General features: G+C 41.2%; 1 protein-coding gene across 1 annotated transcript in view; it reads right to left on the reverse strand.

The window, feature by feature from the left end:
• kdm6ba (lysine (K)-specific demethylase 6B, a) overlaps positions 1-24,832 on the reverse strand; it is a 118,644-nt gene extending 93,812 nt beyond the window's left edge. Inside the window, exons 1-3 of the mRNA XM_078276465.1 lie at positions 24,263-24,832; positions 21,288-21,480; positions 20,359-20,399 (exon numbers count right to left, since the gene is read on the reverse strand). The gene's annotated coding sequence lies outside the window, so the exon portion shown is untranslated. The remainder of the gene's footprint in view (positions 1-20,358; positions 20,400-21,287; positions 21,481-24,262) is intronic.
• Between the last annotated feature and the right edge of the window lie 47 nt (positions 24,833-24,879).

Genomic DNA, 24,879 nt, shown 5'->3' on the forward strand with positions numbered 1-24,879 from the left:
CTGTTTCTGAAGGATGGGAGAAGACAATTGTCACGGTGATGTTGCATTAGGATTACATCACTGATAAGGGAAAGAAAATATGCTTTTCAAGCAGAGTTTTACATATATTTTGGGACAGGTCGGAGACTCTGTGTGTGTGTGTGTGTGTGTGTATTCACTCAGATCCAGTGTCTAAAAAAAATGACCTCTGTGTTGAATGTACAATCACTAAAGCTCAAGTTACTACCAACCCTTCCTCTCTCTGTCTTTCACTGTTGAGATATAAGGTTACCACTGGCTCCAGACAGTGAGGCTAATACTCCTCCTCCCTCAACTCCCTCTCACCTGACCGGAGGAATAGAGAAAGGCAGGGAGAGTGGGATGGAATAAAAGGATGAGGGAGCAGAGACAGGAAGGGGGAGAGAAGGAGGAGGATAAAGAAATTAAATGGGAGGGAGGGAGGGAGGGAGGGGTGGAGGGATTGTAGGCGCACACAGACAGGCAGAGATGTATATAGAGGGAGAGAAAGAGATGAGAATGAGTGATTGTCTTGTCTACCCGCGAGATTGCCATGAGGAAAATGGACAGCAGATACAGACACTGCACACACATGAGGACACATGAGCTCTTGGGCAGCCACAGCAGTCAATAGACAGAAACCTAAGATGGCGGAAGATGGGGGGCCTATATGACCCCTCCCTGCTTGTTCCCCCCCTCCTCCTTAATCAAAATATGCTAGGGGCCCCATCAGGGTCATGCACACACCAACACAGAGAGACACACACACACACACACACACACACACACACACACCCCCCTGACCCAGGCCCTTCCCCCAAACAAGCCCCTTATTGATGAGGTCACCGGCCAAGAGGTCAACACAGAAAGAGATAGAAAAGTGGATTATTGGCAGAGAAAAAAAAGGAGAGAAGAAACAGCTAAATCTGGTTCTGTTAAACTATCAAGAGAATTTTACAAAAAACATGTTATTGCACAAAAAAACTAAATATGGTTTAAAATATATTATAATTAAAATGCATATCAGGGTTACCTTGAGTAAAGAGTAGTGTTGAGCACAAGCTGACAAACACCTGCTTGTTCCTACCATATTTCTACGACACCTTAACCCTGATTCAACTGGTTCAAAACTACCTAACGCCCACTACAATTTAGTGTTGTTAATGTGCGTGGAAGTTAGAAAAAATAGGCCTTTTGGTCCAGCCTACATGTCTAATATGTCACAGTATTTATGTGTGACAAGTGAGTGATTACAAGAAACGGCAAAGGAAACTAAGATTTGATGAAAAGCTAGTTTCATCTTCATCTCTCATTGTCTGTCTCACTGAAACAGTAGCATTGTCTGTCTTTCTCACATAAACACATATACACACACTGACAAACTGACTGACATTGTATGATTCGTGCAGATAAACATTTTGCGAGACACCAAGGTGAGGTGTTTAGCGCGCAGTTGAACCTCTCAGACTGGAGAGGTTTAAGATTCATCAACATATAACAACAACTAATAACAAAACAGAGTCCAACCATACAAAAGTTAACTTTTGGTGGCTGGTTGAACTTAAAACATCTGGTAGTGGAGTGATGTTTGGTGTATGAACAATATAAAGAAGGGAGGATGAGCATTTAATGTCAAGGCTCGTTCAACTCACTTTGGGCTTCATTTAAAAAAAAACAAAAAAAAAAAACTTTAAATTTCAAAAACATTTTAGAAATTATGAGTAGCAGGCTTTGTGTTAGTTCCATGGCCATGCTATATTTTTATAGTCACTTCTGCTCCGTTCAGACCCACACAGTGACACTGGTCAAGCCTACATTAGCAGTTTATCTAAATTGGCCAACACTCATTTAACCAGGGTAACAGGGGTCGGACACTGCCAGGCTTTTGTGACGGGGTGTCTCTATTTGGGATGGAAACTTAACTTCATGATTCTGACTTTTAAAAGACATTTAATTGACCTCTTGAAAAGAGAAAGAGCAAGAGAGGGAGAAAGAAAGTGTGCGTGTGTGAATGTGCGAGAGTTTGAGCAAAGAGGCAGAAGTGAAACTGAAACTTAACTTAATTTGGTAATTATGTACTGTAATTCTTTGTAGTTATATGGTTTAACAGTGCGTTTACTCTCTGCCTTTAGCAATAATGCCTTCTTCATGTGATGTTTTTGTTGTTTGAGCTTTCAAATCATATCACATCAGCAGATGAGGTTTGTCCAGTTGCAATGGAACTGTAGATGATCAAAGGCTCCAGAGCAGCTACTAAATTGGCCTTGTGGTTAGACTGTTTTCTCAACTGCTTAGTTAGGAATGAACTTTGAACCTCAGTATTTCTCTCACTTAATGCAAACAGCGTCTCATCTGAATTCCAGTTTTTCGTCATAAAAGGTCTAATTCCCCCAAACTACTAATTAACAATGCTTCTCCAGACGTGCTAATCTCTGGACTGATGGATGGATTTGTGTATATCTCAAAAGACTGAGTTTAACTTCTGTTTGCATCAGTACAGTGTAATTAAATGTGGGCGGCTGTGTGAATTAGGTGAATTGAAGTCCTTGACACCCTCTGTCCAACCTACTCAACAACTCAGATGTCATAGAAACACTTCCACCTCCACAGTCTTATTTACTTGTTGTGTCATTAATGTGCAGTTTCGCTTAGTGAAAGAACAAAGTGGAGGAATACATAGAAAGAGTGCAGTTGATGAAACAAAGATGTATCTTCCTCTTCTCTCTTCAAAGCCAGCATTATCTTAAACTGCATAATCATCTCTCTCTCGCCTTCCCTTTCATCTTTCTCCTCCCCCTCTCCTGCCTCTGTCTTTCTCTCATCTCTGACATGAAATTTTTACTTCTTTATCACTCCTCCACCTCTATCTCTCTCTCTCTCTCAGTGGAGGGGCAGTTAGCAGTGATCAAAAGGATGCTAAACGGTCACTGCAGCATGCATGAAAAACACAAACACGGGATGGAAAGACTTGCAAAGTGGTGAAGGGAACTTTTCTGTGTAAACAGATAAATATTGGCAGTCACAGTGTGTTCTGTTATTCACCATGACACTTGCTCTACCCTCACACTCAGTCACTCTCAGTTTTTCCTTCCTTTTGAACCTTTTTTTTCTGCCTCCATCTGAATCTTAGCCTGTAAAGCAGAGCGGGAGATTACTGAAATACCATCATCGAAAGTCTAACTATCTACCACAGACATTTCAATATATGCCAATTCTGCTGTTCAAACGCATATGGCAACATGCTGAAGAACATCAAAAACACACACTCAAACTTGCATGTGCCTATGACCCAATCACTCGCTCGTGGCGCTGCGGTGATGCAAACTTGGCATGTCTGATTCCCACGGATGCTTGCTTTAATGTTAACACTTCTTTCTTTCTTGCTCACAGTCCTTTCTCTTACCTCTTCTTTGTTCTTTATTCTCTGCTGCGGTCTCTTTTTGTTTTCGGTCTGAGACGGAGTGTACAGCAAGCCGAGAAGGAAAAAGAAAAAAAAATAAAGGGGAGAAAAAGAGTGGAGCCTCAGATGCTTTTCACTTCTATTTCTGAGCCGAGAGTGTGTAAACGTGTGTGTGTGTGTGTGTGTGTGTGTGTGTGTGTGTGTGTGTGTGTGTGTGTGTGTTTCCTTTACTTCTATTTTTAAACCACTGCACAGAGGCTGACTGCTTGATCCAATAAGTCCCACTGACTGCAAGAGTGCACACTGGGAAACTTTTTGAGTGTGTGTGCCCATGCACGTGTATAATGTTCAATGTGCACACATGTGCAAGTGTTTTCTTGAAAACCGTCCTACGTTTACTAAAGCATGCCTAAATGTGTTTCCATTTCAAGTTAAACCTGTTATGCCATGTGAATACTTTTTTGCATAGAGGAAACACAAAATATCAATAAGAGGACCATGGTGATAACCCAAATGAAACCAGCGGGAGAGCTACGAGTCAGCTGGAGCTCCTGCTTTTGATCTCATCTACACACACACACACACACACACACACACACACACACACACACACACACACACACACACACACACACACACACACACACACACACACACACACACACACACACCTGACAGGACTGATAATGCCTATAATTGCTTTGTTTTCACATGAAGTGAGTGAGTGCCACCCTGTCCCTCCCTTTCCCAATTTTTCACTCATCCTTCTTCTCCCTCCATCTCTCATTCAGAATAACTGATTGTGAGGATTATTATGAATGAATGATTGGGGGCTATGGGATGGCCACGGTGTGTGTGTGTGTGTGTGTGTGTTATGTCATCTCAAAGGCAGCCATGCTCTATTAGCGAAGTTTGATTCATAAGTAGGAAGCCTTACTTCAGTGATTCCCCTGGCAGCCATCGACACAATAGATCCATTACACACACACACACACAGTAGAAAAAAAGGCAAGAAATGACAGCGGAAAAAGAAAAAGAATTTACCCGTGAGAGAGAAAGCTGAACAAAGGGGATGAGAGCCAGGAAACAGGAAGTGTGGAAGGAGGAAATGAGAGGAGGAAGGAAACAGGAGGGGGAGAGCCAGAAAAATGTGGAGAGCAGATGCTTTGTTACTGCTTCTGTCCACTTGTGGGATGACGTACGTATATTCCTGCCTTTCCAAAATCTAACAAAAATTCTTTGTGTTGCTGCTGCCTCTTGGCAAAGTTTGATCATTGACTATTATTACAGAGTATAACATGACTCAGTACAGATCTCCTTATTCATCTAGCTTGATCAAGATATTAAACTCCACTTGCACTGCCTGGAGACCAACATGCACAAATCAAATGCTGCACAAACAAAGTTGGACAGTTGACAACTCATCCAGCAGCTCTGTCATAAACAAATAACTAATGATGACTCTATGTGACTGATGCTAACCCACATTCTCATGAGTGGATGCACACGCAATACCTCAGCCTACTCCTATGCACAATGAGTGTCATAAAAACACATAATGGTATTGGAGGCAAACAAAGTGACATTAATACAGTCAGACAGATCCAACCGAGGCTACTGTTATTTAGTTTTATGTTCAATAGGTGGGAAATTAAACAGCGACAAACTCATTTCAGTGGTGTCAAGGCAAGTCATTTCCACATATCGTAAATTTGTCTCAGTGACGTATGTTGTGCAGATGCTAATGCTCTATTTTATCCTGAAACCCTTGATTCATGTAAGGAAAAGATTAGCAATGACAAAAACTACAAAACCACATAATAGTTATGGTTTTAATACACCATTAACTTAAGCTTATGTATTGTGTATGTATATTTCAGAAAACCTATCCAGGTTGCATGAAAAGCTACAAAAACAACCTTAGAAATCAACCAAGACCATTAATTTACACCATGGTTTTACAAGAGTTGGCATGGCAACCACTAAAGCACATAAAGCCATGTGTTATGGGAATCATCAGCAATGAGCTGAAACATGTCATTGACATGTCATCAGATTGTTTGAGACGAGCCATCCTGTACTGTATGTGTCTATCCACTAACACATCCTGGAGGCTACACTTTTATATGGATGCTAAGGATTTACTATTTAGAAATATGGATTTAATATTTCACAACATTATTATGTATTTATTCTATTTGATTAGTTTCTTATAGTAATATAATTTAAGTTTTAAATAGCAAACTATTTGTTTATGACATTAACATACTAAACTCGTAGTCAAGGTGTCAGCAATTGTGTTCAGCAGGGTACGGATATATGGTGTGAAGTGAATGGTGGTAATGATCCAGCAGTTGGGTATGGGGTATTTATAGGGTGGGGGGGGGGGGGTTCAGCCCTACGTGACGCCAGGCGCGTACCCAATTCTACCTGGCTCGCGTTCAAACACACCCCACTTCAGCTAGAGAGCCCCAAGTCCCTGGAGAGCTCCCTGATATGAACCCACAGACGTTAAACACACACAAAAACATACCACCCCTTCAGACTCCTTAAAGACAAGAAAGTTTCAAACACTAAAAGGTAAAAGACAGCATTGGTGCACATGAGAGCACAAGCACATAAAGAAAGATACAAAGAACTAACTTAACACACAAAGGTGAGGACAATCTCACATAAACGGGGGTGACACCAAACCCCCCACAACCGCTCAGCCCACTCACCCTGACATCTCTCCATTAGTGCATGTAAAGGACCTGAGCATGTGTGTGTGTGTAATAATTTCCACATTGGGGATCAATAAAGAGTATAAATTAAATTAAATTAAACAAAAGCCCAGACCGATGCACATACTCAAAAAACCCTCACAATAAAATAAACAAACAGAAACAAACATGTAAACCTTAATGCACGAAGATAAACACACACACCACTTTGTGTGCAGGGCTTCTTTGGATATGGGACCAGCCCCACACAACAATCTGCATTAAATATTCAGTGAATTTTTCAACATGTGCTCTTTCCCCTTTCGCACGTGTAGAAGTGCAAAAAAAACATTTGGGGGGAGAGCGATGGGGAGACAGGAAGGAGGGGGAGAAGGAGTCAATGAGGGCAAAGGCAGAGCGAGCAGCAGGAGAAAACGGACAAGCAAGCCAGAAACCGACTGAGATGCAGAGAGAGAGAGAAAACCCAGCTGACTCTGTTCCAAGCTACTCCCCTTAGCAACAGCCCTGGCTCAGCCTGCGTCCCATTGGCCAGCTGACACTATGCATCACAATCCCATGCATGGCTCCTCAGCCAATCAGGGGTTTCCTTGCAACTCTGCATTTTGGATTTCATTTTCACCATGGCAACACAACCCTGCTCTTGGCCCTGGGATGTGGCCTGTGTAGTGTATGTACACACAGACACATGCACACAGTATACTGTATATACAGTACACAGTTGACCAACCCTTGATGAGCTCAGGCCAAAGCAATTACTTTGAAAGCACCAGATATATAAACAAAACTCACATGGCAGGCAAGCTAACTTAGCTGTGTCGCCACACCTGTGTAATGTACACATGTGTAATCGTATGTGCCCAAGTGTTACAAACAGAGAAGAACACTGGAGAGCTGGAATAATAGTTCATCCTACACAGACAACCCAGGAAATGCTTTGATCAGTACCCACTCCTCATAATGAGGAGAAGGCATTTCTGGCAGACTGCCTTCCCAGCACCTGGTGACATTTCAATAACTCATTCTCTACACACACACCATGGATCAAGTGTAAATTAAATCAGCAGCATTCATGGATAAAGCATTGCACACCGTTACTTCACAACAAGAAACTCTTTCTGTTCTTTACATCGCTGGTTATTGCAACCCCAATAATGAGGCTTATGGTGAGTAAACTTACATTACTCATGCAGGACAGCTGTATCATAATGTGTACCTAATTATCTATAATTAGACAGTCATGTCAACGTTCTGCTTACATAAAAAAAAAAAAACACAACAAAACAGTGGGTGAACACAACTGGATTGAATTACATGAGATAAAAGTTCAAAGCTGAAAAGTAAGTCATCTTTTGCACAGGATTACTATTCTTCTTCGATTACTTCTCTATTTCTAAACAGTTTGGCTATAAAGAGACACATACAGTATTGCTATGATGAGCACCTTTGATTAGTGCATGTAAAATATATAAATCCCTGAAAAGGAATAAGGGACTACAGAAGATAGATGGATGGGTTGAAATAAAAAAATATATAACAGCTCAAATGATCAGAAGATGCATGCTGAAAACACATTTCTGTTCAACTGGTACTTTTTTGTGTCTAAGTATATGTACTCTTCCTGGTAAGGTTCTACTGTATGTCCCTGTTCATATGAGTATGAGCTGCCATAATAGGAGCCGATATTAACTGAAGGGCTACAGCAGGCTACATATCAAGTGTCTGTTCAGGCTTCTTAGCCCTCTATAATCCATAAAACACTAATAACAAGTGATGTCTGTGTCACTGGAGAAACTAGCTTTCTGGGATGAGTCCAACATCGCACTTTATAAATTTCAAACACACACAGGCAGACAGACAGAAAAAAAGGTAACTAGCTATGTCCTCTTTGTTCTCTCAGTGAGTCGAGATATAAAAAGGGTGTGAGAGAGAGAGGGAGAGTATCAAATATATAAAGACAAGAGGAGAAAGATGGAGGGGGGCAGAAAGACAAAAAAGAGAAGTAGTGAGAGAGGACGAGAGATGTATGAGACAGGCCAGCTCCTAAAGAATAAGCATAAGGAGAGACAATGAATAGCAGCTCCTTTACAGACAGACACATGATGTATGGGTCTGCCAGCATGTCTGTTCACCCCACAGTATGTATGTGTTTATTTGGGAGTGTGTGTGTAACTACAGAAGCGATCCATCTGGGCCATTGTGGCAGTGGCCAAACTGATCGTTGATATCCAGTATCCCCCTTTCCCTCCCACAAGACGAAACACAATCATCAGCTCCAAAAACAGCACTCAGGGTTAGTTGTCAAACTTAACAGCAGGTAATTAAAAGTAATAGCAGAGCTTCCCCTTGGGTTTGATGATAGGCAATGTATGTATCCCACCAACAGCAATTAGTCAGCCAATTACCCGGGGCCTAATTGTAACTGTTGTCCATAGGAAGGCTTTGGGAGGGACAATAATAGGCCCTTGTGGTAGCGTGTGTTTATCTAAGTGATCAATGATTAGCATGATCACTGGGAAAGGTCAGCACCTCACATGAAAGGCTGGCTGCCTAACTGACATTTCTGCTTTGCTGTGGTTAATTGGTACAACAGTAGCAAAGTGCTGTTTTCTATTAACGGTTTGTAAAAGTAGACATTAGGATGCTACATTGTGTGCAATGAATTTAACGACCGACACGCCAGACATTCCTAAAGACACATTTTCATGGTTTAAAGCTACATTGTGTAATTTTTTGAGTTGATTCTTAGCAAAAACCCCTTTGTTCTTTCACAAATATGTGCTCATTCATGTGTAATTACTTCCACCAACTAATCAAAGTATTCTCGTAAGCGTAGAATCTGCCATTCAGAATACATATGAGCGAGTCGCTCAAATGGCGGCAGACATGTTGCGCCTCCATCTTTAAAATACATTAGCCAAAGAGGTACATACCTGGAAATTCAAGCTCTGCCTTTCGCGCTTTTACACTCGGTGGCACCATGACGAACGCCAGGGGGAGATTACTCGCGACTGCCGGCATATTTGAAAGCCTGTTGAAGATGGTGGATCACACCTATTCTCGAGGACATGTAATGGAGTCGCCAAGGAAGCGAAAAAGAGAATTAAAACGACAACGCGACAGGCAAAGCAACAAGACCAAAGTTAATATTGGAGTGGCTTTTCCAAGATGGAAAGAGCTCATAAGGAGCAAGGATTTTAAAAGGGATGCCGAAGTTGCCTGCTTTCTTCTCATTCAGACTATTTGTGTAAATTCCAAGTTTTATAGTTGCTTGGCAGACAACTCACGTCATGCAGTTGTAACACAGTCTTGGCTACAGCTAGAACAGCTGCGTGTAAACGATGCGAGCTAATTTCATTGACATTGTTCATACTGCACAGAGAAATATATTGAAAACACAAACCTCTGTTGCTTCTCTCCTTTGTCTTTGAAGGGCTTCCACTCTCTCCTCGTCATCTTTGGAGAGTGTCTCTTTAGTTTTTCTTTGCCTAGGGAGGTCTCACAATCCACTGCCACCGGCTCTGTCTTTTGGTTTTTCTTTACCTTTCCCTCGCACCTCCATCGCATCAACTGATCTCTGACTCTGCTCACGGAGAAAAATATGTAGCCTACGCTGTAAACATTGCCTTACACTATTAATCTCGTACAATATACATAATAACGATAGCACTGATACTTTACTAACATTAGCTTGCATTCGTTTGGGAACCCGTTAGCTGATGTTAGCAATGAAATGCTACCAAAATAACGAAAACGTAAAACTATTATTCATTTTACATAGAGGTCATAACCAACATGTTAACTGACTAAATAACTAAATGCAATTTGTAATTGTTTTCTAAAGCAACCTCATCACTGGAAGGAACACTCATGGACGAAGTCGTACTGGAAGCCATGTTAATCTTGGCATACGGTCACCGTAGGAGTTAAAACGCAATCGGAATGGGAGGGGCTAGAAAGTAATATTCAGTTGGTTATCATATACAATTTCACCGCTAGATGGGAGACATTCTTACACGATGTAGCTTTAATGTTTCTGAAATGTGAACAATGAACCTATGTATTTTTATAGCCAGATTGGCAAGCTAAGCTAGGACTTTATTTAAACTTTATTTCCTAGAATATTGCGGTGTTGAGCTTTACTTGTTTCGTTTAAGTCTCAGGCAGCTTTTATAATAACGGTACAATATATACAATACATGTGACTAATGAAGCTTTACTGGCACAAGCTTTAAGTGCAATGGTTACAATGTTGCATTAGTTGGAAATCTGATGTACTTTATTTTGGCTGATTCAATTAAATCAAGAGTAGGGATCCTCCAATGTGTGTGTACCAATGGGTGCGGTGTGCACGCGTATGTTGCAGCTCTCAGAGCAGAAGCTCCTCTAATTGATTTAACTGTGATAACAGGAGTGGCAGCTGGCTTTTCCTTCTACTGAGACTGCACTCCCTGCAAGTGGATTTCACCCATACATACACACAGATAAGCATGCACCCAGCATGACCCACCTCTCTGTTTCCTGGGTTTTAAAAATCCATGTGTGGTGCTGTGGGTCTTTGGACAGTAAATGCAAAATGCATGTACACATACTAAGACAAGCCTATTAACACATTCATCTTTACATTCACACACAAGCTTTTATCTTCGTCTTGCTCCGTTACACTTTAAATATGCACGCACGCTGCTAATGATATCAGGTATTGTATACGGGCCTGCAAAAAATTCAAAAAAATGTCTACAGAAAGATTGAAGATCACATCAACAACATTGCTTCTGCATAATTGGCCACTCCTTTTCACACAATGTCTTTTAAAAATGGTGGTTATAAGATATATTATTCTAACACAGTAAGGTAATGTACATAATTACTGTATCTGTGTCTGTACTGCTTTATATCGCCCCCTATTGAGCCCTTCTTGGACATACTATATAGCCTACATATAAATATAGTGAATATGTTCCTTCAAATACAGGGCACACTAAAAACCTTTTTGTGCATGTCTATGCATGTGCTGATGTCTGTAAAATACCACGTGAACGCATGTGTTTAAAGTTAAACATGACATGGTAGTGCAGATGTACACACATCTGCAAATGTGGAAAATGTGAGTGTATCATTCATGCTTGTGAACCATAAACCATCTAAAGTACGTAGTCTTCTGTGGTCATCACTGACATCCTGTTTTAATAATTTTGTATGTGTGTGTATGTGTACTGTACGTGTTTAATATTACAATTAGAGCTCACTATACAGTCCACACAGAAGCTCCACATGCAAGCTAAAACAAGTCAAGTTAACTATGAAAAGCTATACTGTGGCTAAAGTAGAACTAACCTTTCTCACCAGATAGCCTACCTATACTAACAAAATGGAAGAGCGTGCATTTTAACTTAGACCAACATATGAACATCACTATTGTTTCATATGGTCACATCAATTTGGATAAATGAGATTGATATGCAGGACTCTCAGGTTGGGTAAGTAGTCTGCCATGCTGATCCAAAAATGGACACTTTTTTTTTTTTAACATTAACATGTGTGTAGCAGGTACAACATATAGTATAATGTGCACCAAAGGCTTAAAAGTGGACTATGCTGTGCAAGTTCAATAAAAAGTGAACTTGAAATACTCAAATCATCCCAACATTGCGTCAGTAATTTTCTGTTTTTTTAATCCTTTGCATCATCAGCCTTGACTGGACAAAACAAATATCTCTGATTGAAAAAGAATAGAAAATGACATATAAGGAAAACTAAAGTTTACACCCCCCTTTATTTCCTGTAGTTGATGTCTTTTTAAAGGACTGGTTTATATTCCTAGTACAGTATACATTATTTTAAGGCCAATCAAACTCATACCAAATTTAAATTAGAACTAGAACTAGTAAAAAAAAGTAAAGCTTGTGATAAAAATCATCTCTATGGTGCATCACTGTTCCTAGTCTATTACTGTTCAGATGTACAGACGGGGGACAATCGAAAGGAAAAACCAACATAGTGTAACATGTAGGGCCCTTTTTTAACGATCTAAGCACACGGCGTGAAGCGCCTGGCTCGTGTCCAAATCATAGACTTAATATTAATGGACAACGCATCCAGGTCGGCGAAGTGCTACAAATGCGGAAGTGCCTTAAACCTGCATTCTATCTGAAATCCAGCAGGGGGCGACACGTGCGGTTGCAAAAGGAGTTCGGTTTCTGTAGAAATCTATGAGAAAGTGACCCACTTCTCACTTGATTTACTACCTCAGTAAACATTTTCATAATGAGTTTATGGTCTCAATCTCTAGTTTTAAGTCTTTTGCAATACAGAATGGTGTTAATTGTTTTAATTATGGTGTCGTTGATTTTAAAATTGACGATAAAGCAGGGGGTGTTTTAGGGCGTGGCTATGATGTGATTGCCAGTGAAAGTGTGTAACGTAACGCAGAGTGTAAGGGCTCCTCCCTCACTCCTCCCTCTCGTCTAAAATCGTCACATCAGCAACCAGGATGGCTGCGCCCGTAACGGCAAACTCAACGACGGATAGCAGATCTCCACAAACCAATGGGTGAAGTCACACATGCTCTGTCCATTAATATTAACAGTCCATGGGTCAAATCCACTTTTGCTAGTTGACGGCAGAAAAAAGGGTCTGTGCGCCGGGCGCATGGTTCAAAAGGGTTGTACTTAGTGTCTTCATTAATTCATAGGTGTATTTTGGGCGTAACATGCAATAAACCAATCAGAGTGTCCTCTCCCATTCCCTTTAAAAGCCAGGCGCGTTTGTACCTTGGCGCATTGCTATTTATGATGGCGGATTTGCACCGTAATATTTTTATTTGTAAGTTTTTGCATGTTTGTGTGCTGCTGCGCTTCCCTGTGTGTGTGTAACAAGCATAGTGTGTGCACACTGTGCATAAGCCTAGGCACATTTTACTAATTTGCTGTTAAAATAACAATGAAATGCTGCGCTATTGACTTTAGACCAGGTTTTTGTTGGTCAATGGCGCGATCACTTCCCGCTGCCTCAAGATAGCAATACGCCAAGAATTCACTGGAACACACCTCCCTGTAAGACCAGAACGCCCATGGGCGCAGGTGCATTTGCTATTTAAACGACGCGGGCGCTGGACGGGAAATTGACAACTGCGTCGGTCTTAAACTATCAAAGACACCTGCGTCGGGCTTTGCACTGCGCTGCGCTGGGTGCAAGATAGTAAGGTGTTCGGCCACCACGTGCTGCCAACACAGCTTTCATGCGCCTTGGCATTGATTCTACGGTACAAGTCTCTGGAACACCATTCTTCCAAAATATATAATCTCATTTGGTGTTTCGATGATGGTTTAGAGTGCTATCCAATATGTTGGTCCATAATCTCCCATATGTGTTAATTGGGTTGAGATCTGGCAACTGTGATGGCCATAGCATATGATTCACATCATTTTCATACTCATCAAACCATTCAGTGACCCCTCATGATTATCTGACCAGCATGTGAGAAAGATTTCACACGATGCACACTGTGCTCGAAATACTTCACACACAAACACAACAGACTCATCTAAAGGAAAGAATCTATTAAAGTAATCAAGCCAAGTTAACCCTCTGAGCAAACTAATGTAGCGGAGGGTAATAAAACAAAAACACAGATGCTCCATAATCTCAACTAGTGTGAACCAAGAAGGTCCACACACTTTTATTAACTGCAGTGGGACTTACACTAGCTTCACTTCTTCCTTTTCTATCACCATAAAAGCCCAAGTTAAATGCACTCTGCTAGGATTTTGCTAGGATGCTCGATTTGGGTCCCAGGCAAACAGCGTCTTCCTTTACTTTTCACCCTTTCTCTGGCTAGGAATGTTGGTATTGGCAGTGGTAAAAGAAGTAGGCCTACTCAAAACTTTTTTTTTTCTTTAAGTGCAATTACTGATACTGTACAGTACAAGTCCTGCATTCAAATGTTTACTTAAAGTCGAGAGTGAAAGACAGGCATTATCAGCACAATGTACTTAAATTTACTTAACGCCTGTTCAAGGTGGAACTTAGTTTCAAATATAATATACAATGTTTTTCTCTGAAGTAGAAGTTCAGAGAACGTCAGTACTATACAGTTAAGTTACATATTTGCAGTGCTTTGGGGGCCTGTAGCAGGAGAGTTAATCCTCACCTAGATTTTATGTTGTTCACAGAGATGGAGAACCCGGAAATGAGTAGGAGGAAATGCAAAGCTACCAAGCCACTCTTGCAATCTTAATACAAAATCAGAATCAACTGGGCCTGCTCAGCATTTATTTTCACAGAGCATGATTGGATGTTAATCGTTTAATTGTATCATGCAGTGCACCTGTGTGGAAGCATCTGCATTTGTTATGTTTCTCCACTCATTTATTCAAGTTTGCCCTTTAATTTATCACCCATCTGTATATGAAACAGGGATGAAAGGTCCTTGACAACACTTGCACTCAATGTGCAAATCTACAAGTCAAGTAAGAGCACGTAAAAAAAGGCTTTAAGCTCTAGTTTTACATGTGAGCTACAGGATCCCTCTCTTCTAGCTCCTGTATTTCACTCTCTCCTCCTCTGCAGCCTGCCTCTTCTCTCTCCCTTTGCTGGCCTCTCACACACAAAGGCAGGGGGAGGCAGAGGTGGAGGAGAGGGAGGGGGAGGAAGGCACAAAGGACTGGGAGCTGTGGGCTTGCCCTGGGGAGAGGGAGGGTGAGGGGGTGGATGGGGGGTAACGGGTTCAAAAGGGGGGCCACGGGGTGTAGAGGGCTGGGGGGTGGGGAGAAATCTGAGAGTCAGAAAGCCTATGGTAGAAAGAAGGGTAGCAATGGTTGGAAGGGAGGGTCCGAGGGTGAGAGAGCACAACACAAGACAGCCTATAGCTGCAGTGATTCTTTTTGTTTCCACTTTAAAGGGGGGTTGGCAGTGGATTTGTTCAAGAAAGGGATATAGTTTGGGAAATGCATATCCACTATCTACCAATGCCTGTATAAGCATTTTAGCCACATCTCCTTTTTAGGCAGATAGTGTTCACGCCAAGGGGGTAAGCTTCGCTTCAGAGCTCGAATCTCCTATGGAGCCATTTTGATGCTACAAAGCGATCACCCGACGTTAGCATTCCATTGACTGCCATTCATTTTGACGTCACTTTGACAGCGAATAACTTTACATCTGAAGCATTTAAAGACTTTATTTGTCCATTGTTTATTTCTAAAGAAACACGACAATGTATAAAAGGCTCCATTACCTTGTACCTCACGTTATGGCTCAGTAGCAGATGTTTTTGTAAAAATAGGCTAACGATTGTGTCATAACCACACGACTTACTGTCGCATAGTAGAGAAATTACCGTATAGTACAGGAGAAGCGCGCAGGCAATTTGGACTTAAATTAGCTATTTAAGTTTAATTACTAATGTTAACTAGCATTTTAGTTAGCAATAATTAGCCTGTGCCTATGTTATCTCCTTACATATACCTACGCTCTCCGTCTCTGTAAGATTGGGAATGATTGAGATTTCTCTTGGCACACCTACCAGAAGACTTACAACTTTCAGACAGGTTGCTCACGTCACATTTACGCCGTTTCTCTCAGTTGAAGGCTGCGCAGTAATGCTCAGCGCTCACCGAAAAAGTGCTTCTAAAGACCTTCACTGGTCTCCGTCCAGAGCAACAGGATCTGTTGGTCCATTCTTATATACGGTCTATGGTTCACGCCCCGTGCTCTCTTTGCCACAGCTACGTTTCTTACTCAGAGCAGCAACAACAACTAAACCTACATTTTCTTCCCATAACACAACATATAGGTTAAAGGTGGCAATACACTTGCAGTAGAGAAAAACCTGCCTGAAATAAAAAATTCCAGATAGACATATGTGGACAAGTCAAGTCAAGTGATATTTTAGACCAATTTAAGATGTTAACTCTGTAGGTGCTAATTTGTGAATTACTCCACCAGATTAGCAAGAAAGCATAGCTTTTATTGTGACTTTAATTGTTATCGTTTGGCTGCAGTTTGTATTGTTTTTCTCTCTGCAATGTTCTTTGAAATACAAACTAGCAAACCATTTGTGTGCTACCATGAATCTGATTAAACAGTTTCCTCATACTGTATGTCAGAATATAAAATGAGAAAGATTTACAAGGGACCTAGCACAATTCAAGTTCTTGATCTTTCACTTATGGAAGAAAATCATATTAATAAAGGCATTCCAGGTTTTATATCAATGCATCCCTTACACATCTCCCCACACACCTTATCCCACGCACTTGCTTAAATAACCACAAACTTGCACTAATCTTGCACCATCTAACCTCTAACCTCCAAAACCCTGTGGTGCGGATAGAAACGTATTTTCGATTGCTCTGTATGTCTGGCACATATTGCAGAATTGACAATAAAGTTGACTTGACTTGAGAGTGGGGACACAGGTGCACACATCAACACTGAATCACTTCATAATACACGTCCGACTATATACATAGCTGCACAATTAAAACACAAAGTTACGCACAAACGAACAGAGGCCTGTGACAACGCAGGCCAAACAACTAGCAGAGCAGGGGACAGGAGGCATGTTGGGTATCTTCCTCTTTGCAAACTCTGTCAGCCCCCCCCCCCACTCCCCCTCACACACACACACACACAGAAAGCTTAGATAAGAACAAGCACACACGCACACAAACCCCTCTTTTGCAGGAAAGTTATGTAACCAGATAGGCAGAGGAGGTCTCTTTTTGTACATCTCTTTCTTCCACCACATCTTTCCATTCCTCTTACATTGAGAGCTCTCCGTTCTTCCGTCCCTGCCTTTCTGTTCTCTTTTTCAGTTCTTTACATGGACTCAGCATTTCTTCAATGAGATGTTTTTCTCTGCCAGCTGTTGTTTAAATACATTAAAAGCCCTTTAATGGCATAAATGGGACTGTAAAAAGTTTTGATTATAGAGAATGTGGTAATACGCCCTCACAGATCTCCAGGAAGTGGATGATGTCAGCTCCACCTCTCCTCCTTCCCTCCCTATGCCACTCCTCCCTCAATGACACCATTGATGATGACAGAAGAAGAGGAGGAGGACAATGAAGAGGAGTCTCTCCCGCTCCCTCTCTTTCCTGTCCTCCTCACCCACTGCTTCCTGCCGTCCTCCCCTCTGGCATCCTTAGTCAGCTCTCACCACCTCTCTTCCTGAATCTCTCTATAGCCTCTTTCAAACCTCTTCTCATTTGAAACAAAAAAAAAAAAAAAAGAACGTTTCTCTTTCTTTTTTTCTCATGCCCTTCATTCTCGGGGTCTGAGGTCATTTCACAATTCTACAGAATTTTGGTTTTATTCAACATCAGGTAACCGCGGTAGATGGAGACAGACAACAAAGCCAAGAAGGGAATTATTGTTATAACTGAAATATCCACAATTCTTCATTACTGGTGTGATGAAATGAAATTAACATTAAATAAATGAATAAGAAGAATTATCTTAAAACTTCACTAAATGGTCTGAAAGCACAAATCATTTTCTATGCTGCCTCCACAGGGTGAGTGGCACATGTGCATGGCACATGGATTGGAGCATTTAGAAGAAAGAAAAGGAGGAGGAGGAGGAGGAGGTTGTAGACGAAGCAGATGGGAAAAACAGATGCCAAATCCTAATGTCTTGTCCTATAGCCTGCACGGAACACTCACAAAATGTCACCTGCTTGTATGAAAGCGGGCGTAATGCAAACTGAACAATGGATATCTAATGTTACCTATGGTATTGGCATTTCTGGGGCCAGTGAAGTGCGAGTCATACTTCAAAGCTTAATTAACTGGAATTTTCACTATTAACTGTAGTACAACAGTGAATGTAATGTTACATCAAATCAGATGAAACATTTTTCGAAAATCACCAATATTTCATCAATATTTTTTGTATATCACGGCTTTCTATGTCGTCCTCGTTTTTAAAACTAAATGTGTGGGTTTCTGCCTATATCAACATCTGCAGGACAGAATACTTACTGTAGTCTATGGGCTCCTACTGCTCTGCAAAGCAAAGTTTTGCAGCTGAACATATGTCATTCATCTACCACGGTTAAACTAGATCCCTGTGCAAATAAACCGTCTGACAAAACTGGGCCCAGGTGCAGCATATGGAATTATTTCACTTACAACCAGCCAACATCAAAACCCTGGTGTAAAGGGTGCTGCCAAGCTCTGCAAGTCAAGTACGGTGACATCATCAAGGCCTTAGATTTATTATTCGTATAAAAGTTGATTTTCTGAAATTGTAACAACACTAGAGGGAATGCCACACAAAAAGGACGTTATTTGGACTCAAACCTACAACATTTAAGGTACATAGTAACAACATACAAGCCTTGTGGCACATAGCTAACATTATCTCTGGACCCAAGGCACCGTGAGAGTGTGCACTGTGCACACCTGTGTGTCCCAGAGACAGATGTAAGCTGATTGACTGCGCTGTCATGCTGATTGACGCCATCACTCACAGCTATAGTTTTACCAAAACATGTACAGTAACACTCTCGCAAACATATTAACACACTCAGTCATTCAACATGACAGTCAGTGTAACAGTATGATAGTAAACGTATGACATCCACTAAACAAATGACCACAAGCTGTTTGAGTAAGAGACAGGGACCAAGGGTGGGTACGGCACTAGAGTTTCATCCACAAATCACTGGATTGAATATAAATATGTACCAACTGTCATATGCAACGCAGGGCTCCTTGCTGTACCTGCATTTCAAAACTAAAAAAATAGTATTGGACAAAAGGTTGTTGAGATTTGTCACAGAAGTAAAGACTGGGATGTAACAGTAAGTATAATGGTAAATACAAGTGAGTGAGATGTGAGCTCATCTTGCTCTTTTTCCATCAATCCCTCCTCTCTCCCTACCTCCAGAAAAGCTTGCAGACAGACTGTGCTTGTGTGTGTGTGTGTGTGTGTGTGTGTGTGTGGAATGAGAGCGCACGTATCCGTCTACAAGCATAATGGTGTCTACTTGGTCTTATGCAGGATTGTGTGTATATGCGCATGTGCATTTATGTGTGTAATGGATCTGATTCATGGACAGCTGTAAATGTATGTAATAAAGCTGAGAAAGCTAAGTGATGGAAAACCCCAGGTGTGTGAGGCTCGGCGGGGTCCTTGGAGATGCTGGCATTAGACTGTGTGTGTGTGTATCTTTGAGTTCAAAACAGTGAGCGAGAAAGGTGTGGGGGTGTTTAAGATGTGTGTCAGAGAGTGTTTGAGGACTGTGTGTGAAAATGAAACAGAGCTGATGTTAGGTGTGCATACGTAATGGTGTTGAATGTGTGCAACTCAATTAAAGTGCGTGTACTTGTCTCTGGCCCCAGTCCCAATCAATTTAGTAGCTTTGGTGAACACGGCAACTTCTCTAGCGAAACAGACAAAGACTCATCTCTACAAAAAACGGAGGTGTATTTTAAACATTTAAAACGTTTAGTTTAGTCAACAAGTCATGAATGTGATCCACCACTGCAGAGCCTTTAGGAAGGGATGATACTAAACCAGGTTGCACAGAAGCAGAGTGGCAGCTGGAAACCGATCACATCACAAATAGAAAAAATATAACAAATCCAGCTGGTTCATGGAATATAATGTTCAAGCAAGCAAACAGCAGGACAAACAGAAAATAGAAGAAAGCTTTTAGTGTGGCTATCAGTAAATGTAGCAAGTAGTAGTTTCAGGCCTCAAAACAAATCATTAGTCACAATGACTCTGGTTCAATCCAGAAGTAGCCTCTTTACCCCAAACACACCTTAGGCCTCAAAACTATCAGCCAGTATTACAGATAGAATGGTTAAAAACAATAAGCTAATACAGTGCAAAGTCGTTGGAATTTCCTTTCTAATGGTTGCAATTGAAGTGTTTTTTTTTTTTTTTGCTGAGGCATTAGGGGAAGTTGAGATGGAAAAAGTAGAGAAGACAAACTTCTATAGTGAGCAGCAATTCATATGTCTCTCAGTAAAATGCCTCTAAACAGGAGATTGAACTAAACTGTATCAGAGGTTGCACATGAACATATTGTACCCATTTGCTGGATATTTCAATAAGTTTGAGATATTAAACATTTCATTGTTCTAAAAGCTCAGACAAACATATCCACTGGACAGACAAAACAGGAATGGCAGACATCCCAACATGACTAAACAGTCAAGTCATGCCCATCCCATGTGCACATCCTGCAGGCAGGTCAAAGTCTGGGTAAAAGGTCAAAAGTCTTACCTGGGCAGGTGGGTGCTTGCAGCAAAATGCAGATAGCTCCCCTGCAGAAAAAACACACACAATATGTAAACAATGGGTCTGATATAGATCAGTCCAGTTAGTCTGTTATCGGCTGAAAGTCAGTTGTGGGAAAAGACCTTTACTTTAGTGAATTGTGATGTTGACTCTGTAATAGAATACATTGCAATTTTATTAGAAACATCAATTGTATTTATGAGTAAAATGCTATAAATGTAATTGTAATGTCTTGTAAAACTTACAAAAGGAAACAGAAATGTTACAGTAGTGTTTTATTGAGATTCAGTAAATGTAACACCATGGTGAAAAGTAAATCCTGTGTCCACCCTAAATAACAAACCTTGGCCCTGGCCGATTATTGTTCTGTTTTTTGACAGTTTGCAGATTATCTGTATCTGCGTTGTATTGGCCTGATAACCGATGAAGTTCATTAATTAAAAAGTGCTCTACTTTGGCTCGGCTACAGCTCTGTGTCTGTCCCTCTGCTTCGGTTCCACTCACCACTGAGTCTGACTTAAAGTCCCACAACACTATCTGACTCTCTGTTACTGGGTATTATGTTGAAAGTTTCTCATTTATTAAATAACTGCTTAAAGCATTTAAACAATGTTTTGTGTTGAAGTTTGTAACATTCCAATACAATTTTCATTTTCACTGTAAATGCATATAGGTTCCAAATATCGGTTATCGGTTCCATTAACTACTAATAATCGGTATCGGCCTTGAAAAACCAGTATCGGCTGATCCCTACTCTGAAGATACAGAGGCGGAGCATGTTTCATTTACATGTGGGTAAATGTGCATTGTTGTATATTTTGCTTTGTCGTTTGAGTCTTTGTTTTGTTGATGTGGGAAGTGTACATGACATAGATCGTTCATAAGGGGGAATATAAACGAAATGTCTATCTTACCATCACTAAGGAATGGCATCAGAATTTTCCATTCCCAGACTGTGCAGTCCATCTTGACAGGCTTTACTGGCAATTTAATAATTGCCCATTCTTGCCTACAGTAGGTCAGACATTTCACTTATGACTTCAGTCAGGTGCTGGAGGTTCCTTAAACATAGCACAACAATGCTTGGCCATGATCCTCACTCCTTCTCTGTGAATGAGAAAGATATGTATTAACTTTTTTGATCAGGGATGAAAAAAAGCAGTAATCAAGTAGAGGATTATTATCTGATAACACTCATCGATATGGAAAAGTACTCAGAGTATGTCGCTCACATACATCTACATGGCCATTTAGGTGATACAACTTGGACCAGAACTGCACTGGATTTGTTGGTTTTATCTACTGGTCAAATTCATACAACTGATCAATTACATATATTCAGAGACCACAGGTGTTCCAAAGGTCACACACAGATCCGGGTTGGACTGCAAATGTGTCGCCATCTAGAGGAGAATGCACACTCTTAGCTTTGTAGCTTTGTTTTTTTTACATATAGTGGTAGAAAATCAGAGAAGTACTGGATGCACTGCTTCAGTGTTGGCATGTAATTATGTTTATCATGAAGCACATAAATTATGTTACTCTATGTAAAAGCCTTAACACTTTTTTTTCCTCCTCAAATAAATTATCCATCATACAGGAGATGTCGATAAAGAGCAGTAGGCAAGAAACAGATGGTATTTGCCATTTAACAACTGAGGTCTGGATGGGGGGAAATGGACAGTACTTGGGCATGCCTTTGGGAATATACTAATGCAACATACATCTTTGTATAACTGTATGGCAATACAGAAGAAAATGGCTCACAGAATGCCAGCAAACCAGTGGATTCGGCCAGCCTAATGTGTGTATGTACTGTCCAGTAAACAGGTGGCTTAGGTACCCTTTTAGCAACACTATGGACTCTATTTTCATGTAGACAAAGTGACTGAAGTGGCAGATACCGGTTGAGGGACTGTAAGGGAAGTGCCACACTCAATGACCATATACTGTATCTGTGTTGGCTACATTTCATAGTGGTGTGGCAGGAAACCATTTTATAGAGGAACAGGACACAATTAATGTGGATATTAGAAAGGCTAATGGGTAACTGTAAGTTTTGCAATGTAATATTGTTTCAGTTCCGGTTTCAGGCAGGCAGGGGCATTATACTGGTGCATTTAACTTTAAACGCAGCCACTGTAACGTTAACCTTAATACCGGTAATTATTCAAGTAAAACAAGGTTTAATTTAACCTGCAACACAGACCATGTATTCGTTTTTATAAGTAAAATACAACTGTTCGGTATTAGCTAAGCCTGGAAACATGCGGGCACTATACTTTCAAATATGCCAAGACGTGAATTCAAACGCTTAGCTAGCACACATTGAGGGCCATTCAGACCATCATTACCCTACGTACCTGGGCAGTACCTGTGTACAGTAAAAATATTTGCTGTCCTAAAAGCTTCACAGTTTATTCATTTAGTGCAAGAAGCCACGGTACAATAAAGCTAATTATTTACCCCAAGAAATTTAATTTATGTTTCGTTTTGTCTCCCCGGAGCTGTCCCGCCACTGCCTGCCCACAATTAGTTTTACTTTTTGCAGCTGCAGATCCTCGAGTTGCACTGCATTGTGGGACATCAGCAGCACACTCAGAAATTGAGAGGATTTCTCATTCATTCTTAAATTTACTTAATTGGGTCACCTTTTAATGTGTTAAAGCCTCATGTGGCAATGGCACCCGAATTGTAATGTCACAGGTGCTGCGCCTCCCCAGCAAAAATGTTGCACCGACTTGCATCACTTCCACTTTGCGCTGTTTTAATCATGTTGCAAATCTCTACCTGCGCCAGGTGTTTAACTGAGGTGACTGACGTGTGGATAGAATCAACGAGGGTCAGTACTTCAGTAACGTCTATCTGATGTCAATACTTGCTAACTTTATTCTAATATCTAAACGCAAAGTGTGACATGGGATAGAGAGGCCTGGCTGGTAAAACTTCAAGCTCCGCCCGCCACAGACAAACAAGCACCGAATCCCATACAGATCTAGAAAAAGAGTGTCTGTCTCACCCTAACCAAACACTGTCCTGGATCGCCATCTAGTGGCACAATGTCCTAAGTGCTACAGGAACAGCAAAGAGAGGGGTGGAGACAAAAAAAAAAAATTCAAGAGAAGAAAATTCAAACGCTCTTCCTGGAAATAGTACAGAACCCGCCACAACTTCACCACATGACATTTCAGAAAGAAAATGCGACACTCCTTCCTCCACCACCAGCGAGCCCGCATTTCACTCAATAAGCCGCTATTCTACGCCTAACAGCACAATATCACAGTCACACGTTGTATATCACACCCAGGGACACGATCCATCGCCTTTTTGTGCATTTAGAAACGTGTAACCGAGATCAACACAAGGCGATTGCGACATCACCAACTCATACCTTCCCGTAAACTATTCCTTCCTTACCGTAAAAGCGTGACATCACCAACATACGTTGCATATGAATTTGGGCAAAACAGCTGTCGGCAACACAGCAATATTAAACTGCTGCAGTATCGAAACTTATCGGCCCTATCCGTGTTAAGTTAGTAGGCCTACCCATTAAACTGTATTAGGAATTATACCATTAAATTAGGCTACCCTCTTAAAATCACATTAGCCTTCTGTTTTTAGATGCGTTGTGTTTTTGCGCTGCAAAATAATTTTATAATTGTCCTCTCCAGTGATAATTTTCTTGTAGTGGCTTACATTTTTGCTGTAGCCTAATGTTAGTCGCGTCCTTTTAAGATGTATTAGCCTACAGGTTGAGGATACTGTAGGCTAGTTCAGGTTGTTTTCAATGGACTCTCATTGGTTCCCCATTTGCAATTAGGTAACACTGCCCGTACAGCCTCACGTGCCAGCATGCATGCCTGATAGTCATATGCGTTTTGCTTACCTTTTATGTGCAATCCCAAATCGGCTGGGGAGGTGAGGTGACTCTCACTGTTAAAACAGTGTAATAGTGGAAAATCTGCAAAGCAGTCCATCTTCTTTTCCAGCCACGGATGACGCAGCCCCCTAAAGCCCTCTCCCAAAAACATGAAACCCCATTCAACATCCATAACGCGTTTAGGTGCAAACGTCGACACGGGGAGCACTGTACATGCAGATAGATCACAGTCCAGGCTGAGGAAATGTTGATGTGTTCGCCCATGGGCAAGGCATGACGGATAGACTCATCACTGATCTGGCATCTCTGCACAGTGACATCGCCTTTCTAAATGATTGCACAGCTCGTTTCCTCCTCTGAAGACCATCTGGTTAAAAAAAAATCGCCAGCTTCTGTAACCTCCAAGGCATCGGGTGTTGCAATGAGCAAGGTTTCCCTAATCATCCAAAAAACCCACTGATATCAATTTCCTAGAGGAATGGTCCACCGCGATCAGAGCAGGCAGTCCTTGAAGAAATTGCGCAGTTTTTATTCCATTGAAACGGAGACTCTTTCCCTTCTGTCCCCGTTGAAAGCCTCTTTCCCTTCCTCCTCCTTCTCCTCCCTCCTCTCCTTTTCTCTCT

This window comes from Sander vitreus, chromosome 19 (genome assembly GCF_031162955.1).
Source record: "Sander vitreus isolate 19-12246 chromosome 19, sanVit1, whole genome shotgun sequence".
Lineage (NCBI taxonomy): Eukaryota > Metazoa > Chordata > Actinopteri > Perciformes > Percidae > Sander > Sander vitreus.